Below are 9,146 nucleotides of genomic sequence, written 5' to 3' on the forward strand. Positions count from 1 at the left end.
GGGAGTGTGGGAAGTGTGTGTGTGTGCGCGTGGGGAGGGGGGGAGGTAAGGTGAAGAGATGGGAGAGAAGGGCAGTGCTCTGATTGGCTGTGCTTTTTCACTGGCTGTGAACAAACGTGATGCAGCCTGCAGAGGCACTGCAGCGAAAGACTGCAGAGAGAGGAGAGTGAGCGAGAGAGAGAGAGAAAGACAGAGAGAAAGAGAGACAGAGGAAGAGAAAAGAACAGTGTGTCTGTGACAGAGAGATATATACAGAGAGAGAGAGAGAGAGAGAGTTACAAGCTCACACCTCACACAAACCAGGAAAGGGGGAGTGAAAGGGAACGCGCTTCTGTGTGTGTGTGTGTGTGTGAGTGTTTGTGTGTACGTGTGTGTGTGTGTGAGCGCGCGCACATGCGTGGCTGCTGGGTAAAGGATCATCGGCAGAAGAGGCAACGGTGAGAGAGGAAAGGGACTGATCGCAGATGCACCAGCAGCACTGACGCTGAGAGACGGAGAGAGGGAAACGAGAAAGAGAGAGAGAGAGAGAGAGAAAGAAGAGAAAGAGAGCGTGGGACAGAGAGAAAGAAGAAGAAGAGGCAGTGGCCAAGGAAATTAAGTTTAAGAGGTCTCGTGTAAGGGGAGAAGAGAGAGAGAGAGAGAGGAGGAGAGCAGAACAGAGAAGATAGGAATGAGAAGCAGCTTAGACACAGGTTACCACAGGAGAGAGTCCACTGCCGTCCACCTTATTACACAACAGCTCGGCGAGCGCAGCCTGCGCGGAGGGATGGGAAGCGAGCCACACGGCGACAGACGGGAGAAGAAATACCCTGTGTGACCAGACAAGAGGGAGAGGCTGGCGCAGCAACAGCAACAGCACGCAGGAGCACGGGAGGACAAGAGAGAAGAGGAGTAAAGGAACGACAGAGCAGAGAAACAGTGGAAGAGAGAAAGGAAGAAAGACAGCACAGCGCAGCACAGCTCCGCTATAGAGGCTGTGACGCACTCCACTCTCCTCCATCTTCCTCTCGACATCTCTCCATCATATCTTTCTACCTACCGACCGACCCCTCCACCCCTTCACAGGCAGCAAGCATCCTCTCCCCTCCGCCTATCTCCTCCATCCCCCTCTCTCTCTCTCAATCTCTTGTGCAATAGTATCAACTCCACCTCCCTTCTTTCCTGCACAAGACGGACCAGGGTGCCAAGTCAACACCTCCTAACTCAACACAAAATGTTGCCAATGGTGTGAAACAAACAGGACTTCATATCTACATCAGCACTGCTCAGCAGATCCCGTGCCAAGGATAAAAACAGCTACCAGCTACCTAAGAGGTACCAGGAATAGGAGGAACCTGAAACTGATGAAGACCAGGGCAAAGAGAAGGACGCAATAAAGTGATAACAGGTGAGGTTCTTAGGATATTGTGTAATGATTCACAAATGGTTGTGATTATCAGATGATTTATTTGTATTGGATTGCAAATGTATCTGAGTGTGTTGCCTGCTAGTTTCTTATCAGAAACGGTTAGCTGTGTGTGTGTGTGTGTGTTTGTTGTTGTGTGAGTGTGTGGTTTTTCTAGCGAATTCTACACATGCTTCCTCTTCTATATGTATATGCAGCTCGAAACCTCAAACCGTGTGCTCATTTTCATGCACATTATATGGGTGTGTTTGTGTGTGTGTGCTTGTGCGCATGTGTTTGTGTGTGATTGTCACACACAGTCCAGTCGTCCATGTTGAGGACAGTCCGTACGAAACCAAAGGACAAGCATGCATGCAACGTCACATGGCCCTAGCCACTCTGCAGATGACTTTGGCTTAAGAGATGAGCTTTCAGTGAGTCAATCTGCCCTTGTATGGGTGACTGCACACCTCTCCAGGCTGGTTTCATTCATAGAATTCAACATAGACTCATCGATTAGACACACAACATAAGTGAGTGAGGGGGAGAGAGAGAAAAGAAGGAATGAAAGAAGGGAATAAACTGGTACAAATTAAGAATAGATAAATGGGTAAATGGATGGGTGGATGGATGGATGGATGGATGGGTGGAGGGATGGAGAGGGGCATCTTGGGCTGAGTTGGCATCCTGTCTGCTGGTCTCTGGCATGGCATGCAGAGGGCTGCTGCAGTGGGCACATCTTGCCCGCTGATGCTGCGATTGCATAACATGCTGCTGCTGCTGCTACTGCTACTGCTCGCTCCACACACACCCCTCCCTACACACACACACACACACACAGTAGCGAGCCTGCCAGTGCTGAACGGGCACACCGCGCGGCATACTAATACCCGCTACCCGCTGCTGTGCCCGCTCTCGAGCCATGCCAGTACACATCTACCAGCTCAACAGATCCATCCAGCTCCCCAGGTCTCATGTGTTCCGTTACACCCCGCATTTAATGCCCTTTTTAGCTCCTTTAACACAGGCATGACATCAGTTCACGCTAGTCTAATGCACAGAGTACCAGTGCTGGTCAATGCCAGCGATCGAATGCTTAGCCTACACAACAATGCCAGCCTTTGGTTTACTGACACACATGCCAACTGTGCCCAACTGACACATACATGTCAAGCAGCTCTGCCCACTGCTGTGCACACAAACGCCATTTCCTCCTCCTCCTCCTCCTCCTCCTCTTGTAGGACACAGCTCAGGCCTTACTCTCATTAAGAAACACGCCGTTGTACAAAAATGTGCAAGGTCTCTAACGCACCACACAAACTACGGCAGAGCCAGAACACATAAAAACACACAAGCAAAATGTGCAAGTCGAGACCCTAAACACAGCAACAACTACAGCTGATACAAATCACACTACACCAAGTACAACAGACCAGATGCAACGCTAGATACAACATACACCACCCCATACAGTCCTAATATACACAACACCAAATGTTTTGGAGCAGATGCAAAAAGCAGCTAACATACTGTGTAATTCATTAACCCAAAACTGTTCAATATGGAACAGTGTACACATTTAACAACAAATATACCTCATCCAGTACACAGTACATCATAGACACAGACAACAACCGTAGTCACTAAGGAGACAGGAGAGAAAAAATAAGAAAGTTAGGAAATGAAGGAAGACAGGAATGAGGGCAATTTTTTCACAACATTCTTCAAGCAGGTGTGTGGCTAATCACCATGGCAATGACCACAATATGGGACCCACAGCTCAATCATGTTAATATTGTGGATGCCGGAAGATATTTGTATGTCATCTGTGTGTCATTGTGTGTGTGTTTGTGATGGGTGTAGGAATTATATTTCTATGTCACCCGTGGTGTTCTTGGCTGTTGAGTGTGAGTGTGGGTAAGTGTGTGCATGCATGCATGTGTATTATGGGCGTAGGAATGATATTTTTATGTCACCTGTGTGTTCTTGGCTGTTTAGTGTGAGTGTGTGTAGTGTGTGCCGCGTGGTCTGTATGTGAGAGTGTGTGTCTATTTTAAGGCGCCGAGGTGAGAACAAAATTAGTTCTATGTGCTATGAACTGAAGTGAGAGAAATATGACTGACAACGCTGGTGGGTGGGGGGAATGGGAGGGGGGTGGTGGGTATTTTAATTATTTAAGGAAACCACCCCTAGTCTTCCTCTATCTCTCTCTTCCCTCCCTCCCTCCTTGTCTTTCATATCCTTCCCTCTCTCCTTCCTTCCCTTCCTGCCCTTTGTCATACTCATCATCACTGTCGTCACGGCAGCAGCCCACTCAGACACACAAATACTAACAAACACCAGAAACCCTGACCATGCAGTGGATGTGCTGCCTTTTTCACCCTGGCACAACACAAAGCAAAGCACAGTTACAAAGCTCTTCTTTGTGTCGCTGTCTGATGCCAGCCAGCACAAATTTCTGTCATAGTCTGGGCATTACGCACAGGAATGCTCAGTATGTGTTCCTAAACATGCGTCATTCACAGACACGGTCTCTGATTGATCATGCACAGCGCGCTTGAGACGTGATGGCCATTCTGAGGTACCATGTTTGTGTGTGTGTGTGTGTGTGTGTGTGTGTGTGTACATCGACCAGGGTCTCATTCACAAACTATCACTGGACAAAAGAGGCAGCCATTTTGGAAAACACAGATGAAAACTCTGCTAGCTATCAGAGTATTTCTCTTTGGTATTTATAACTGAAGTTGTTGGTATTTGTCAGGGATGCTCTAAAATGTGGTTATTATGTGATACAATTTTAGATTGGAGATAAGGAAGAAGTGAATTCAGTGCATACTGACTGATATGTGGGTGGTTGGTAGGATCGGGCTCTGCTCGGTCGGTGTGTCGTGGAATGTGGGTGAGGATGTGAGGTGTGTGTGTGTGTGTGTGTGTGTGGCATGCAAACATGCCTCAGAGAGAGATAGTGAGGAGCCATCCTGAGATAGCATCTTCGTCTGAGACACTGCCCTCTCCCTTCCTCTAATCGCGCAGGTGGAATGCATCCAGGACACGGGTGTGTCTGTGTGTGTGTGTGTGTGTGTGAGGGAGAGAGAAAAATAGAAAGAGGGAGGTGGGATGAACACCATACAGGGGAGAGGAGGACAGCATTTGGAATGTTCTGGCAAAAGGGTGTGAGTGCTTGTGTGTGTGTGTGTGTGTGTGTGTGTGTGTCTGTGTGTGTGTGTGTTTGAGAGACAGGAGGAAGAAGAGTAATGAGGAGAGTAGCACTCCTACACTAGTGTGCTACTTAATGTGTTAGGTTTGGACACTTGTGTGAGTGGTCATGCCTCTCTTTGCCTACTTTGTCTATGTTACCTACAATGGCTGTACTCTTTCCATTTTGTATTTCTTTGGTCTCTTTTCTCTCTCTCTCTCTCTCTCTCTCTCTCTGTGTCTGTGTGTGTGTGATTGTTAAGGGGCGATGACCACAGGGTAGGAATATTCTGTCTGGTTTGTTTGTATGTCTGTTAGTGAGTTTTTATGAGAGTGATGAAAAGTGTGTTATCTGTTTCAATAAGGTTTACAAGCATTAATTTGTCTGACTGGCCTCTGCATATCTACATGCTGCATACAGTTTTATTACATATTACAACATATTACAAACATATTACAGTTTTTTTTAACTGCTTACCCACTAAACATGTTTTCAAACACCTTAACCCCACACCAAATATGCGAAACCATGCACTAATTCAGTGTTTAACTAAGCTTTCAATTTCTTAAAACATATTTGCAAAATATCACAAACATTTTAACTGGAATTAACTTGATTTAGTTTTTCAAACACAACCTAGCAAAATGGCACACTTATTCACTCAATGTACAAACACTCATTACTTTACTGAACGCCATCGGATCATTGCCTTAGTATAGGCCTATGAATAGTTGTCTGTGTCACTAGAAAGGCCTTACAGTAGGAACACACATGTTTGTTTCTGCAGTTGAAGGGGTCTATAGGCCTATGAATATGTAGAAAGAGACAGCACTAATCATCAATTCTGCTCTACAAATGTATGAAATATAAAAATGAAACTCTGTGTTTGTCAGACAGACAACGCTGGTCTGGCAGTAAATCAGTGCTTGTTGGTTTGTTGGTTGATCCTCATGTTGCTACATGTAATTATTCTAATCTGGAGACTGATATATTTGGTCCAGCCAGGGGTGCAGTTTGTCCTTCTTCCTCCCCTGGCATAAACATTCATTTGTTGGAGTCAGTTAGTGAGGGGAAATTTATCTCACTCTTTTACGCTGTCTCTGTCTCTCCCTCCTCCTTTCTTTTTTTTTCCTCACACATTCTGAATGTGCACACACATTCTCTCCTTCTCTCTCTTTCTCTCTCCTCCCTATCCTCTCTCTCTTTCCTCTCTATCCCTGTGTCTCCCTCTTTCTTTCCCTCCATCTCTCTTCTTCCCTCTCTCTCTCCCTCTCTCTCTCTCTTCCCTCCATTTCTCATGCTGTCAGACTCAGACTCACATGCAGCACATGATTGCATTAGCAGTAATTTGTGGCGTGGACTGCAGCTGTAAGCCACACTGTATCACAGCTGAAAGGCTCAGCTTTGTAAGACTGTGTGTGTGTATGTGTGTGTTGCTCTCTCTCTCTTTCTCTCTCTCTCTGTGTGTGTGTGTGTGTGTGTTTGTGTGTGTGTCTTACTTTCGCAAGGGCCTTTACAAAGGTGTTCACATAAATAGAGAATGTTTGTTTAAATTTAAGTCTGTCAGACACACTTGTGTGCATTATACTTGTCTGATATACTGACTTATACTGACATGTATCTGTCAGACATACTTGTGTGTGCAGGTTTATATAAATAGTATAAACACAACACAACACAACCACACATGACAAATGTCTGCACACTGGTGCATTATGGGTGTCTGTGGATCGCACAGCTTCTCTGTGGCAGAGACACAGCAGAGTGATGAGCTTCTGATTGGGTGTGCAGCTGGAAGGAGTGTCCAAGATCAGGGTTGTGTACGACCTGCGGTCAGCATCCATTCACACCATGTCCCCTGCAGCAACGACCTCTACAGTGCTTAACACAGCTTTCTATAGTCCACTAGTGTGCAAGGAAGGCCATGATGAATGATTATTAATGTTTTTTTTTTATTATTATTTACAGTGCAGTTGTTTAGATTTAACCATGTGTGTGTCATAATACTGACTGGCGTGTCTGTGTAGTGGTTAGAAGTGTGAAGATGTGTAAAGGTGTGTGTGTAAAGGTGTGTGTGTGAGTCCATGTGATGAAAGGTATGTTACGTGCACTCTTGTACAGATGGCTGTTATGAGATCGACTTTTATTAGACCTCTGTGGCCTCCTGGTCTTTCCACTGCTGACTGGACTGACCTATTTCATTCTTCTGTGTGTGTGTGTGTGTATGTGTGTGTGTCTGTGTCTGTGTCTATGTGTGTGTGTGTGTGTGTGTGTGTGTGTGTGTGTGTGTGTGTGTGTGTTTGTGTTTTGAGCAATGGTATTGGTTACATAACATAGGAGGAACAGACCGTCTGAAGGGCAGAAATTCAGTTGAGATACACGTTGAGAGACTTTGCTTCTCAACACGCAGCACACACATAAACACACACACACACACACATTCTCACAGACTGTGTTCTATCTTTATATCCGCACCAGGCACTTGGGGGAGCTTTATATTTCAGCTGATTGATTTTCATGGATTGGATGTTGGATGTACCTCTGGGGCTGTGTGTGTGTGTGTGTGTGTGTGTGTGTGTGTGTGTGTGTGTGTGCATGTGTGTGTGTGCATGTGTGCACGCGTGCACATGAGTATGTGTGTGTGTGTGTGTTTGTGTGTGTGTGCATGTGTGCACATGAGTATGTGTGTGTGTGTGTTTGTGTGTGTGTGCATGTGTGCACGCGTGCACATGAGTATGTGTGTTTGTGTTTGTTCTGAGAGGATTGAACAACTCGCACTCTGCCTTTTCAGTAAATAGGATGATGCCTCATGAGTTGTTTTTTTCCCACACGCCATTTTCATGCTGAATGAGAAACAGAGAATGAGTCAGAAGCCTCTTCATCTGGCTCATGGTGCAGTTTCACACCCTGAGAGAATGACAGATAGGACAGAGTGAGCAATGTGTGTGTGTGTGTGTGTGTGTGTGTGTGTGTGTGTGTGTGTGTGTGTGTGTGTGTGTGTGTGTGTGTGTGTGTGTTGGTAATAGAGTGGGTGAAAGAATGAGAATGAAAGAGATATATGTGTAAATGAGAGGGACAGAGAGAGAAGAGAGAAAGCAAGAGTGTGTGTGTGTGTGTGTGTGTGTGTGGGAGAGTGAGAGAGAGAGAGATAGATAGATGGTGTGATGGTGTGTATAAGAGAGAAAGAGGAAAAGAGATAGCAAGGGAGTGAGAAAGAGAAGGTGACAGAGAGAGATGTGTGTGTGTGTGTGTGTGTGTGTGTGTGTGTGTGTGTGTGTGTGAGAGGAGAGAGAAGAGAGAGAGAGATTGTGTGTGTGTGTGTGTGTGTGTGTGTGTGTGTGTGTGTGTGTGTGTGTGTGTGTGTGTGTGTGTGTGTGTGTGTGTGTGTGTGTGTGTGTGTGTGTGTGTAAGAGAGAGAGAGGAGTGTGTGTATGTGTGAGAATGAGTGTGAGGGAAAATGGAGCCTATTGAAAACTCCAGATGGTGTGAAGGGAAGGATGCTGACTGCTCTTGGAAACCCAGAGAGAGAGAGAGTGTGTGTATGTGTATGTTATGAGAGAGAGTGTGTATTTTTTTCTCTATGTATATATATGATGAGTTCTAGACACGGTATGCTTTGGCAACACTTTCTTCACGAATTGTCATGCCAATAAAGCGTTTTGAATTTGAGAGACAGGGAGAGAGAGAGAGACAAAGAGAGAGAGAGAGAGAGAGATGCTCTCTGTTTATTATTGTTAGTTTAGATGCCTGCATTTGTTTGCCTTCTCGTTATATTCATACGTGATGATTATATATAATAAATGGAATATATGCAATGATTAATGAATTGACATTGTGGTGGAGCATTTACCATATTCCTGTTGTAGATGGTGTAAATGTGTACAGTATGCTCTGTAAACATGGTGTAGTCTTTGTGTGTTTTTCTAGTCTTTGTGTGTTTTTCTTCTCATGTTAGTCACGGGGAATGGGAAGTGGAGTCATGTCCAGATGGGCTGCATTTGAAATAGGAACGATGTGTTATATTGGGGAAAACACTGTGATCAGGAGAGTTGGCATAAGAGGTAATATTGTGTGTGTGTGTGTGTGTGTGCGTGTGCGTGTGCGTGTGTGTGTGTGTGTGTGTGTGAATGTATGTGAATATGTGTACAGGGGTTATCGTTCGGTGTGTGTCATCTGTGCAGGTTGAGACATGGTGGTGAAACCATGGAGAGACTGTTGATGAAATGTGATAAAAATAGTATCTCTCTCTCCATCTTTTTCTCTCTCCATCTTTCTCTCTCTCCATTTTTTTCTCTCCATCTTTTTCTCTCTTCCCCCAAACCCTGACCCTCTTTTCTCTCTTTCGTACTTTATCACTTTTATTCCATCAATCTCCCTCGGTGCCTCTATGCATTTCTCTCTCTCATTATCTCTCTCTTTCACTCTCTTCCTCTCTTTCCTACTCCATTTCTCTTCCTCTCTCTCTTTCTATCCATATCTCTCTTTTCTGTTATATTTTTGTCTCCCTCCATCTCTCTATCTCTCACTCTTTTTCTCTTGCTCTCTCGCTCTTCCCATGTAGGTCAG

At 45.2% G+C, this 9,146-nt stretch overlaps 1 protein-coding gene across 1 annotated transcript in view; it reads left to right on the forward strand.

Moving 5' to 3' along the window:
- Positions 1–183: 183 nt before the first annotated feature.
- The window catches only part of rnf208 (ring finger protein 208), a 13,875-nt gene continuing 4,912 nt past the window's right edge, over positions 184–9,146 (forward strand). Inside the window, exon 1 of the mRNA XM_048259013.1 lies at positions 184–1,387. The gene's annotated coding sequence lies outside the window, so the exon portion shown is untranslated. The remainder of the gene's footprint in view (positions 1,388–9,146) is intronic.

Source organism: Alosa alosa, chromosome 12 (genome assembly GCF_017589495.1).
Source record: "Alosa alosa isolate M-15738 ecotype Scorff River chromosome 12, AALO_Geno_1.1, whole genome shotgun sequence".
Classification (NCBI taxonomy): domain Eukaryota; kingdom Metazoa; phylum Chordata; class Actinopteri; order Clupeiformes; family Clupeidae; genus Alosa; species Alosa alosa.